The 12,922-nt window shown below is 37.8% G+C and overlaps 1 protein-coding gene across 3 annotated transcripts in view; it reads right to left on the bottom strand.

Annotated features, from left to right (window-relative positions):
* The window catches only part of LOC145671208 (zinc finger protein rotund-like), a 679,398-nt gene that overhangs the window by 343,771 nt on the left and 322,705 nt on the right, over positions 1–12,922 (bottom strand). The window lies entirely within an intron of this gene.

Below are 12,922 nucleotides of genomic sequence, written 5' to 3'. Positions count from 1 at the left end.
AATTGAGGATTTTCTTCGGGTAGCTGGGATATTTATTTAGAGCCAAAGTTTCTGCTTCCTATGTACAGTTAGTAGAATATAATCTTTAAAACAATGTGAGTGGTCAAGACATTTGGAAAAAGAGTCTACATTGGAAATTCATCAGACTATATATAGCGTTATTATATGGAGTATTATTAATAAGCCCTTATATTCGTAGCATCTCTCCTAAACCTATAGGAGAGATGGCACACTTTAACGGATGAAGTAACACATGAGTAAAACTGCTTCTCCTTCCGAATGTCACACGACACGAGCATGTTTGTCGAGTGAGTGAGGAGTACACAGTGAATGACACAGGAAAAGGGACCATAAGCCAGGCCTGATCAGCAAAAGAGTCATTTTCGACAAGTGTTGCTGAAGAACTTAAAGCTACGGGAGAGGGGGAGTTAAGATTGCAGATATGTTATTTAACTCACAAAATGGAATACAAATTTCCACTCCAGAGAATAACAATTAACGTCACATTGTGCAATTCTGCTATCTGGTAATCTACACTTCACGTAGCATTTTCAGTGTGTGGTATCTGTCCGGGAGATACAAAATTTCAAGAACTCGATGGATTACCACAATTTATAGCCAGGATATACAAGGTCAAAAGTTAGGGTCGAGTTCGTTGAGAGAGATGATTAGAAATCCAAACCACTTGGCCCGTTTGTGAGCCTAAACTTGCTCCTGTGCCATCTGCTAGCGACCGGCTGAATTACGTCCAGCTTAGCGGCGAGCACGTGGTCAGCGCGCTGCGACCTCCTGTCCCTAACAAGTGCATCAGGAGCCTTCTAGACCTAGTGGCCGTCACATCTTTTCACGCGACTCCCCAGTTTGCCTCACGACGCTGGCTGAATGCCGAAAATTTGTAAGCACCAGCCAGGAATCGAATCCGGTCCACGCGGATGAGTTCAACGCTCTAACCACCAAACTCCGATGTCCTCTGTAGTGGAGATGATCCGTCCATTTATTTCCAAGATATGAACGATCAAAAACCAATTCTTTGTTTTCTATGGTAGTAAATATGGACATCATCCTTGCCTGCTAGAGTATCCGTAGTATTGTTGAGATTAGTGGGTTAATATAATATTGAGGATTCAAAATATTAAACTGCTTGTGAGATATAACGCTAAAATGAAACTGACTGTCTGCTAAACAAATCTATGAGCGAAGAATGGAGGGTGAACGGAAATGCAAAAATTCAAGCTTCAATTATCATGTCGTGTACAATGTGACAAACCAAATTCTTCACAAAGTGTACACTATGAACTGCTACTTGTTAATATTATAAAAATTACGTAATAATGTAAAGTAGTATCACACATTAACGTTCATACTTCACGCTTACGGATTTTAAAACATTTTATAAATAAAGGACAAAAAACACGCATGGCTGTAAGCTCTAAACATAAATTACAATTAGTAAGTGCACAAGCATTATCACAATTAGTAAGTGTGAAATATTGTCAAAGAAATTACTTTTTATTTTTCTACAAGATTCATGTTCTGTTTTTCTAAGCTCTTTCATTCCTTCTCTAAATCCTTGACTTTTCACTCATTTCGTACTCCATCGTCCTAGCTAAGTTACATTCAGCACAAACTTCCGAAAGCAATTAGTTGCGGGACGCGGTGGAAAGATGTCAGTTTTCTCCGCTTGAGTAACATTCCCCTAACCCTTTCTCCTTCTCATCCGCCAACACCAACTACATCTGCTTTGCAATGCAACATGGCGGCAACAATTAAAAGCAAACCAAAAGATGTGTCATTAATAAAAAACAATATAAAGGAGGATTAGTGCTCTTTTCGTTTTCTACGTACATTATCTCACGAGATTCTTCGTCGAGTTTTCTGCGTTTAATCTGCGAGCTAAGTGATTTCAAACTAAGGTTAATTTTATTTAAATAATCGATTCTTTATACTGTGATTATGTCTATCTTTAATGAATTAGTACGATATTACGTCACAGTCTAAGAGCTCCAAAGAAATATTCAGCTGAAACTGGACTTTATACGCGACGCGATTCGCAAAAGGTAACGATGACGAAACAATTACTAATATCGAAAAATTACATTGTTCTCGTCGTTAACTCGCTTTATTTTTACAATCTCCAACAGAAAATCAGTTAGTTTTTTGGCTATAATTTTAGTCTATCAATAATCAGTTTGTATTATTAAATAAGTGATCCACGTTGACAACACTATAAAATAGTATTTTGCTGAAAGTAACAACATAGTCAGTTCGTTTCAAGAGGGTGTTATGGTAGACAAACACCGTGTGAAGGTTTTCTCGAGATTCTCGTGTTTCCTTCCACTTTCTTCCTTTACCATTTCATCATCATCACTTTCTCCGTTCATAAAATTCCCTCTGAAGTTTAATATACTTCCTTGCACGGTACTGACATTTTTGCAGACCAGTTTAAAAAAATGTGAAGACTGTTCCTTGCACCACTGTTTCGTAGCATTAATCCCCGGATTAAGTAATTGTCTGACGGAGCTAGATCCGGGGAATGAGGATGTTCTAGACACTGGAACCCTAGATCATGCAATGGCAGTTGTGTTTGAAGTGCTCAATAGATAGTGACATTGTCTTGAAGAAACATTTTTTTTTTTAATATTTCGCGGCATTGTTTGTCTTTCACTTTTTGAGTAATGTGGAGTAATACTCTGCATTAAGTGTCCGATTGGGCAGGTAATCTAAGGGCAGGTAATTTATGAGTATGACCATACTTATCCTAGAAGAACGTTGCAAAAACTTTCCCAGTCGACATCTGTGTCTTGAACTTCTTGGAACGAGGGGACCTGAATGCAGTCATTTCATTGACTGTTGTTTTGTTTCAGGATCGTAGTGATACAACCATGTTCCGTCCGTGGTTATTATGCATGACAGAAATTGCTCGACATTCCGGTCAAAATAGGAGATAACTTCCCTTGGTGTTTCATTCTTTCATGCTTTTGATCTGCTGACAAATTTTTAGGAACCATTTTTCTGAGAGCTTGTGGATGCCAAGTCATTGCGAATTGGCATGCATGCCCAAGAAATGCCCATAATCTCTACCACAGGTTTAATTCAGATTTTGCGAATTTCAAGAATAATGTCATGAATTTCATAAACGATTTCGGGGACAGTCACTGCTTTAGGCCTGAAGGTGGAACATCATCTGCTGAAAAATCACCACCATTTAAACTGTGCCACCCACTTCTTCACCACTGCATATGACGGAGGAGAGTTTCACTGATTTCCTCCTGAATTTGATTCGGTGACATTTCTTGGTGGAACAAAAATTTGATGAGTGCTCTGATCTCGATGTTCGTGAAATTCAATAGTTGGTGACACATGATCATTTTACAGGCCTGTCGACAAGTTAAATTGGCGTGGTTTGCATGATCAAGAAAAAGTCCTGACACAATGCCACATTTCTCTGGGAGTCGGCAAAGGATGTCTACCGTACCAAATCACAAATATGAATTGTGTTAGAGAATTGCATTCGGCATGTTAAACCATTATACACCATCCGAATTTCTGCGGCAGTCATCCATGACAGTATCCAGGTGATTATAATTGGTACCTTACCGGAATTTTAAACGTCCATACAGTTTCTACCATTCTACTGTATACACCGATTTTTATTTTATTCTATTTACCACACGTAAATATACAATACAATATACTTTATGAAAGAGGATATAAGAAGTTGAAAGCCTCCAAATTTTGATTTTTTTACTTTTTTACCCATTAAAGGTAACACGCAGCATCAAATTTACTTTGTACAAAAATATGCATTACAGTCCTAGAAAACATGTACCGAATTTTGTTTTAACACAATTCCCAAATTTAAGAGGTATGCCAATGTACCCCTCCCAAAATTTAAAAGGAGTGCATCAATGTACTTAAGTCCTATGAAAAAAATGACCCTGTACTCAACCATATAACCATATCTTGTAGTATAGTTTCATCTAGGAAGATAAATTCCAAATTTTGAATTTCTTGCAATTGCTTACCCATAGATTGGTGTAAAAGTAAAATTACTCAAATTTACAAAGTTATATATTTGCGTCATAGAGAACATTTACTTTTTTTTTGACAATTTCCAAATTTAAGGGGTGGTCTTATGTACTCCTCCCAAAAATTAGAGAAGTACATCAATGTACTCATGCCTTATAAAAGAGAATGGACTCCTATACTCACCCCTATAACCATATAAGATATTAAGACCTTATCGTAGAGGATAAAATAAGTCAAAAGGCACCAGATTTTGAATTTTTGGCAATTTTTTAGCCACAGAAGATAAACAAAACCAGTCAAATTTACAGTGGTATATATATTTTGGTTGCAGGGAACATATACATTTTTTTTTTGACAATTTAAGAGTGAGCCAATGTACCCTTCCCAAAAATTTAGAGAAGCACATCAATGTACCGCGTCTTATAAAAGAGAATGGACTCTTATACGCATTCCTATAGCTAATAAGGGCTTATCAAAGAAGATACAATAGCTAAAAGATTGAATTTTTGGCAATTTTATACCCATGAAACTGGATGATATGGACCTTTAGTTTACAGTAACATATATTTGGGTCCTACAGAACATTCACCAAATTTTATTTCTTGACAATTCCTAAATTTAAGGGGTAGTTTAATGTGCCTTCCTAAAATTTTAGAGGGGCGTGTTAATATACTCATGTCTTATAATAGAAAATTGACATGTATACTCACCCATATAACCATATAACGCGATAAATACTTATCAAAGGGGATAAATTAGGTCAAAAATCTCCTTTTTTTTTTTTTTTTTTTTTTTTGCAATTTTATACCTATGAAAGGGAATGAGATGAACCATCCAAATTTACAATGACATATTTTATGGTCCTAGAGAACATTTAGCAATCATTGTTCTTTGACAGTTACCAAATTTAAAGGGTGGTTCTATGTACTGTACCCCTCCCAAGTTTAAAAGGGGAGGATCAAGGGGAACGTACCCTTGTCTTATGAAAGAGAATAGACTCCTGTACACATCTATATAACCACATAAGGTAATAAATTTGAGGAGGATGGTCCTAGGTACCGATACAGCTCCTGAAATTTAGGGATGCAGGCCAAGGTACCCTGCCAAACTTTAGAAGAGTTGGTCCTATGCACCGTTGGCCATGACCCCTGAGCCAGGAATCCAGGGACACAAAAGTACAATCAACTGACATCCGTAGTACTATGTCCGACACAGACATGAATGAGGCTAGATATTAACCTTGAACTCAACAGAGACATATACTAATCAATACGGATAGTTCGTGTCACATTGTAGGCAGCTGTTGTGCCATAATCCACTACGGAAAGACTTTCAGAATGCACTATATTGAGTATTGGTTACATGTAAATACGAACGCACTTTATAAACGAAAGAGCGTAAACTAGCACTACATACCAAATAGATAACAGTTCACATGAATACATATGATGTGCTGTCAGGTGAATGATTAGGCATGTCAGATCAATTCACACAGTTTGTCAAATATCAGGGAGTTTGCAGTTTAAAACCATGACTTTCTTCACTATTATTTTTTAAACCGAGGACGTTGCGGATGACTCGTTTCGGTGTGTGAAATTATTCGCTGACAGTTTGTATACATCCAGATAGAGTGAGTTTTACGTCCCACGGTTATGCCGGTTAGTCAGATAGAAGCGTTGCGGATGCAAGTCCTCTTACTTTTTAACTCTCTTTGCAGTAGCGACACTATATGAAACGTGGACCTTCAGTTGCACGTGGAATTCGAACCTCATGAGCTTCTAGGATCTGGACCTACTAGGCAAGGCAAGAAGTTAACCAATCAACCAGGAGGTAGTTACCATAAAGAACGTGTCACAGTCTCTCTCTCTTCATGATTTGGGAAAGTTCATTAAAAAAGTTGTAAACTCAAATTAATATAGCTACTTAATGTGAAGAGCAGCTATAACGTTTCAAATGAGGATTGATACACATACATCACTGGAATATGAAAAAAAGTTTAATATGTTCACTGCCATACTCAACAGTTTCCCGTAGGCTCCGTCATGTTTCTTCGAATGCTTATCAGCATATGGAGATATACAACAGCAATCGTATAGATTATCTATGAATATGACCCCATTCCTGATCCCTGATTCAATATGATATATTTTCGGTTTCAACATTTCTCATATAGGAAAATCTATGGAGTTGAGGTGTGTCCATATGGTGCCCATCCCATAATCTCCCTTTCTTCTACTTCAGCGTTGTGGAAACATGCCACTTAACCAGTGGCGTTCAGTTTCTGCATGGAAGTAGGATCATTTGTACCAGACTATGTATATACCATATTTTATGTTAATGAACGATCAGTGAGGCATGGACCAACTTTAAGTGACGCACTACGACCTACTACTAATCCATTCCCACCATCCAATATAGCTATATCTTTTCACTTTTTTAAAAAAGGACAGGCTCTACAAATAAAAATGTGATTATAAAGTTTGTTACTGCCTCTACCGGCAACCTCCAGGTATGGGCCTCTGGGTTGCTGGGATTGAAATGTCCAGCTTATGTCTGGTGGAAGACCATTCTCTGTGACCCAACCAATGAATGAACTGAGGTAACATGTATGATATCACAAGCTCTGTAATTTACATGTGGAGAAAACATGTTTCGATACCCAGTCAGCCAGGAACCAATATATTGTTGATCGGGCCATGTGAAAACACGACTTGAAAGAAAAAAACATATGATGATTTTCTTTTGAGTTTAAACTGGGACATTCTGCACGTAATGTCATGAAAAGCATCAACAGTCCATTTGTGCCAGGAGTGCCACTGAACGCACCATATGCCGTTTTATTTGAGAAATTTCGTGCCTGTGACACAATATTGAAAACTGGGCTCCGCAGCCGCCCTAACAAAATGTTCTGATGATGTCATGAACACTGTGGAAGTAGACTCTCGTAAAAGTGTTCGTGCAATGAATGAGGCTAGATATTAACCTTGAACTCAACAGAGACATATACTAATCAATACGGATAGTTCATGTCACATTGTAGGCAGCTGTTGTGCCATAATCCACTACGGAAAGACTTTCAGAATGCACTATATTGAGTATTGGTTACATGTAAATACGAACGCACTTTATAAACGAAAGAGCGTAAACTAGCACTACATACCAAATAGATAACAGTTCACATGAATACATATGATGTGCTGTCAGGTGAACGATTAGGCATGTCAGACCAATTCACACAGTTTGTCAAATATCAGGGAGTTTGCAGTTTAAAACCATGACTTTCTTCACTATTATTTTTTAAACCGAGGACGTTGCGGATGACTCGTTTCGGTGTGTGAAATTATTCGCTGACAGTTTGTATACATCCAGATAGAAGCGTTGCGGATGCAAGTCCTCTTACTTTTTAACTCTTGCAATTGCAGACAAGTTAGGCATACACCATACTATTATCCTCAGCTGGCGGCATAAAGTTGGACTCATGAATTCCACGTGAATTAAGTTGAAATCAACAAACAAGAATCGCCGTCATAATGTGTGAAGTTCTCTGAGTGAACAGAATAACCGGAAACTTTCTTGCATCGGATTGTCAGTTTTGATGAAAAATGGATCTCTTACGACAACTGTAAACGGTTAGAACACTGGTTTGATCGTGATCAATGTGTAGGACGGTTTCCAAAACCAGAAGAAGGAATTGTTGTTAATATGATGAATTGGTGATCTATGATGGAAGTGGCCCATTGTGTCTGCGTCAAAGCGAAATATTAATGTGGATCGTTATAGTGCTTGAATTCATGAAATTCACCGTAAATTTGACCACAAACATCCAGTAGTATTCAACAGACAAGATGTTCTCATGTCATGAGACACATGTCCCTCAAAGGACATGAGTTGCAGTATCAATCCCTTCCTTATCCACTGTATTGTCGTCACATTTCTCCCACCCACTACTATCTCTTCCCATAGCTCTCTCGTTGTTATATGGTTAGCGTACCCCTCTTTGGCACAGAAGACCTGAGTTTGATTTCTGGTAGGAGCTCATGCAGTTCAGCCAGGTTTCGCTGTACGTCCATGTCTCACAAAACCTCGCTGCTGAAACAGATGCTAAATTGTAATCAACCAACTACTACCTCTTCTGACATGTCGGTCACTTCTTTGCAGAGGAAAATTTTCTGATAACCGATTGATGCAACGTATGGTTCAGAATTTCTTTGCGTCGTGAACCTCACACTTCTTTCGTCATGGAATCCAATCGTAGACTGATAGTGGCAAAGTGTGTATCTAAAGCCGAAGAGTAACTTTGAATAACCAGGTATTGCAGTTTTCATGGAAATGGAGGTTTGAAAATGATACACGTCAATTGGACATTTCAATCACACAATCCAATACGCACGGAGACCCTTCATACATTTCGTATAATACAGGGCATTTCAAAATGAATATCGGGGTTTAAAGGCTTTGTAGTATTTATTACAATTAACTTACAACTACAAATACATCAATGAAAGAACAACTCAAACAATTGTGTATGCACGCATGCGCATGCACTGTTTCCTCTGTCTGTCGTCAGAAAGCATAGCAATGCGTCTGCCGTAGCGACTAGTGAGCACAGAGCTTTCTGTCTCTTACATTTTGCAAAGGCTGAATCTATAGTTACAGTGCAACCGTCTATATGGATAATTTTAAGGAGACGCTTACAACTATCTGCTTATCATTTGCAGTTGCTATAAGCTCTGGGCCTAAATACTACGGTTTACGTGCCACCTTTGCAAATGAAATGTTGCTGCATGACGATGAAGATTTTCTGGATCGTGTCGTCTTCACTGATGAATCGACATTAAGTGGCGATGTGAACACTTATAATGTTCGCATCTGGAGGTCAGCAAATCCCCACGCAATTGTACAGTCGTAACGGGACTCCTCTAAATTGAGTGTGTTTTGTGTCATAGCCTGACGGAAAGTTTATGGGCCTTTCTCGCCTATTGGCTGGATGTGTGCCGTATGACGATTAGTGTTCACATTGAACACTTGTAGCAACAACTATTTGAGTTGCTCTTTCATTTATGTATCATTTATAATTGTACGTTAAATGTAGTAAATACTACAAAGCCTTAAAACCCCGATATTCATTTTGAAACACTTTGTATATTATAACTAATATATTAATGGGTATGTGTTACTGTAAGTACAGATCAGTCTTATCCTTAGACAGTGTAAAGATCATGGTAGATGGGTTCATCTGGGTCATGTATTGCGGTGGGTAGTAATCATGGGTCATATTGTCATATACAGGGTTTGTGCAGTGACCTTGTCATACTTACGATGGAGAAAACGTTAGAGTAACGTTACGCGTTGACATTTTGTGTGAAGCTGAACAAGACGCCAAAGGAATCTTTCGACATTCTGAAGGAATCCTTTGGAGATAACTGCATGTCCTATTCACAGGCAAAGAAGTGGCACAAAGCGTTCTGAGAAGGTCGGAAAAATGTCAAAGACGAGGCCCGTTGCGAACGCCCCTTTACATCGCGAACGGAGGAAAATGTTACATGTGTGCGCGAATTGCTCAACACAGATCGTCTCATTAGTGTTCGTATGATGGTGGAACAGTTAAACCTGCCGTTGTCCACGAGATCGTATCGGAAGAATTGGGCATGCGGAAAATTTGCGCGAACCTTGTGCCGAAAGTCTTGGTCGACGCGCAAAAAGTGAATCGCATGGAAACGTGTCAGGAACTGAAAGAACTTTGAATGGATGATCCCAAATTCCTGGACAACGTAATCACTGGTGATAAGTTATGGATTTTTGAATATGATCCGGAATCCATGAGGCAAAGCTCCGAATGGCACATGCCATCGTCACTGCGCCAGAAGGAAGCTAAAATGAGAAAATCCAAAGTCAAGTGCATGGCCATTGTTTTTTTTTTATGAAAAAGAAATCGTGCATCACGAGTTTGTCCCCGCTGGCCAGACTGTCACTGCTCAATATTACAAGGGAGTGCTTCAGAGACTGAGAGCCAGGGTCACCAGGTCTGAAAGGAACTCCAAGGGTCATGGTCAAGGGCCTTTGCTTTTGTTGTGACGTCCTACCTGACCTGGGTCGGCGTAGCAACGGTTCCCCTCTCACTCTACAGTCCAGACCTATTTCCAGCGGATTTTTGTTCTCTCGATTGAAACGGGTGCTTAAAGGACATCATCTGAGCATTGTGGAGAACATCCAAGCAACCACGACGGTTCTTCTAAAGGACATCCTGACCGAGGACTTTCAAAAGACATATACAGCATGGACATCACGCTGGCAAAATGTATTGATGCGGAAGGTATATACTTTGAGAAATATTAAGATTTTATATGTGTACGTTTAATAAATTGTGAGAGAAAAATCAGGCTCGTTACTTTTCGGACGAACCCTGTATACCACCATCTATTTTCAGGAATCTCAAACTGTGTCGAATAAGAAGATCATAGTTGACTTCATACGTATTATTAGTAATGACTTCGTGGGATGGCGCGGGGGGTAATTTTCCCCAGAGAGCATATACTTCATCGTGCTCAACGTAAGTTACAAGTATTTGGCAGTATTAATCCTCTCCCCCTATGTATTGAAAGTCTCTGGAGTAGAGCTGAAATCGTCATTTTGTGCTATTATAAAAATCCACTAATTTTCGTAAATTTCAGACTTCTGCTATTCGTGTTAATTGAGGCACTTTTCTCTTGGTGATAAGTTCTCACTTTTCTCTTTTGAATGTACACAAGATACAACAATTATTAACATTCAAAATGTCTTAAAAACGTAACATGCATTAAGAATGTGTAATATATGAACATACATAAAGAATCTCCGTTATATAACGGTAAATCGTGTTGTTGACACAATGCTATACTGTATTCCAAGATGAAATTAATACTTAATATCCACCCCTTAGCCCCTCCCTTCTATGCGCCTGGCCCCGTTGGGTAAGTGAAACGCTTAAGCACTCACTCGAATGTATTTTCGTATTAAAAGAGTTAAAACATTTCATATGTTTAATTCACTTTCATATTAGATCAGTGGCGTAGATGCGGCGGTGAGAGGAAGGGAGTTCAAGTGCAAGAAATAATATTGTACACTTTACTTACTAAATTACATTTTTAAAATAAAAACTATGTTTTATTGTTAGCCACCCCGTAGGTAATGACTGCGCTACAGTATTAGACACATAATCATCACAAAAAGTGTATACCACCATACAGTATTCATGCTTTTATATGGAAAATTTGAGAAAACTTAAGCCTGCAGTTTATGAAATTTCAAATTGATCAATTCGTTTTGAAGTTGGTGGCAAGAGACCATGTAAAGCGGATGTATGCACTTTCTATGATATTTCAGGGGGTGGCCCGGGGAGCACCCTGGGGCGTGTCTCCGATCATGCTCAACATGGTTACCATTACGTATTTTCACGTACAATTTTCACTCCCTTCCCCCTAAGGAAATCCTATGAAATCAACCCTGAGTGCACGTTTGTTCACGACCATGTGATGAATGCATACAACTAACGGCCAAAATCTAATTTTGGCATAAAGTAATTAGCTTTACTATATTTGACATCTTGTATTCAACAATAATAATGAAATTGTTCGGATCCAGGTGTGACAAATTAAGACAAATATAAAAACTAAAATAATAATAATATTTAAAAATAGCCTACTGATATAAATAGTATTATTAAATTAAAAAAAAAAAGCTGATACAGCAATTGTCGGGGTTCTTGTTACGTTCCAAAAGTTGACAAGTCAATTTCACTTAACAGGAGTGCGTAGAGTTTGTCCAATTCATTGTGACACGTTAAACATTACAATTTAATGGATCGTTTACATCCAGAATTTCTTCCCAGAAAATCCTGTCCCAGAAGCGAAATCAATATGTGAGGGGCTGCATTGCCCATTGACAATAGCAATCTAATTATTCTTAGTTCGAGGGGGCGATTGGCCAACTCGGGGGAGGGAGACAATACGCGCGAAAGTATGCCATAAAGAAACATTGCTTATATCACGCATAGATCAATAGCTTCCACTGCACATATAAAATGTCATACGTTAATTATCACAAAGGTACTAATATATGAGGTGCTGATAATTTTGATTATTAATAATACCCATCAACCGAACTGCACAAAGAGGAAACACAAGAACATTGTGTAAAAATTGTATTAAGAAAAGAATAAATAAACATTCCTGGAAAGTGTTTTTGAATGATAGCGAAATAAACATGAGCAAGTAAATAAATACTAAAATGATATCATCTGCTCGTAATACACTACATAAATATTTACATCTTTCAGTAGCCCAACCTTAGTACTGTTCTTATGAGTTTAAATACAACTATAATCCCTTATTATTTGCTTTTTCTAAATAAATAATTGCTGAAGCAACTCATATTTTGTATGTGCAAGTTTAAGTATAAAATAATATCATCTATATACACAGATATCTTTCTTTTCTTCTCTCTCTCTCTCTCTAAATATATATATATAATACATCATAAATATATCTTAGTAAAATGTATCCAAAATTAGTTAAACGAATTTTTGACGAACTGAAAAGTAAAGAATCCATATACTACTACATCTACCTCAACACTTTTCCCACCCAGTTATTGATCAAGGCTCCTCCAAAAATAGGAAAATTGAAAGGGCTTCCAGCGACGACAAAAAAAAGTTCCATAAAAACATTTCAGAAAAGACTACTGAACGCTTTCATAAGCTAAACAAATTTGATATAGTTCATTTTACTAATTTCTGGTGGATGTCATATAAATTTAAAAAGCATATATTTGTTTATATTATTGTCACATAATCTCACGTGTGTTGAATATATTTGAGACACTCATATATATATATATATATATATATATATATATA

The sequence above is a fragment of the Thermobia domestica genome, chromosome 15 (genome assembly GCF_964235325.1).
Source record: "Thermobia domestica chromosome 15, izTheDome1.hap1.1, whole genome shotgun sequence".
Classification (NCBI taxonomy): Eukaryota; Metazoa; Arthropoda; class Insecta; order Zygentoma; family Lepismatidae; genus Thermobia; species Thermobia domestica.
Note: the sequence above shows the minus strand (reverse complement) of the source record. Positions and strands in the feature narration are given on the sequence as shown.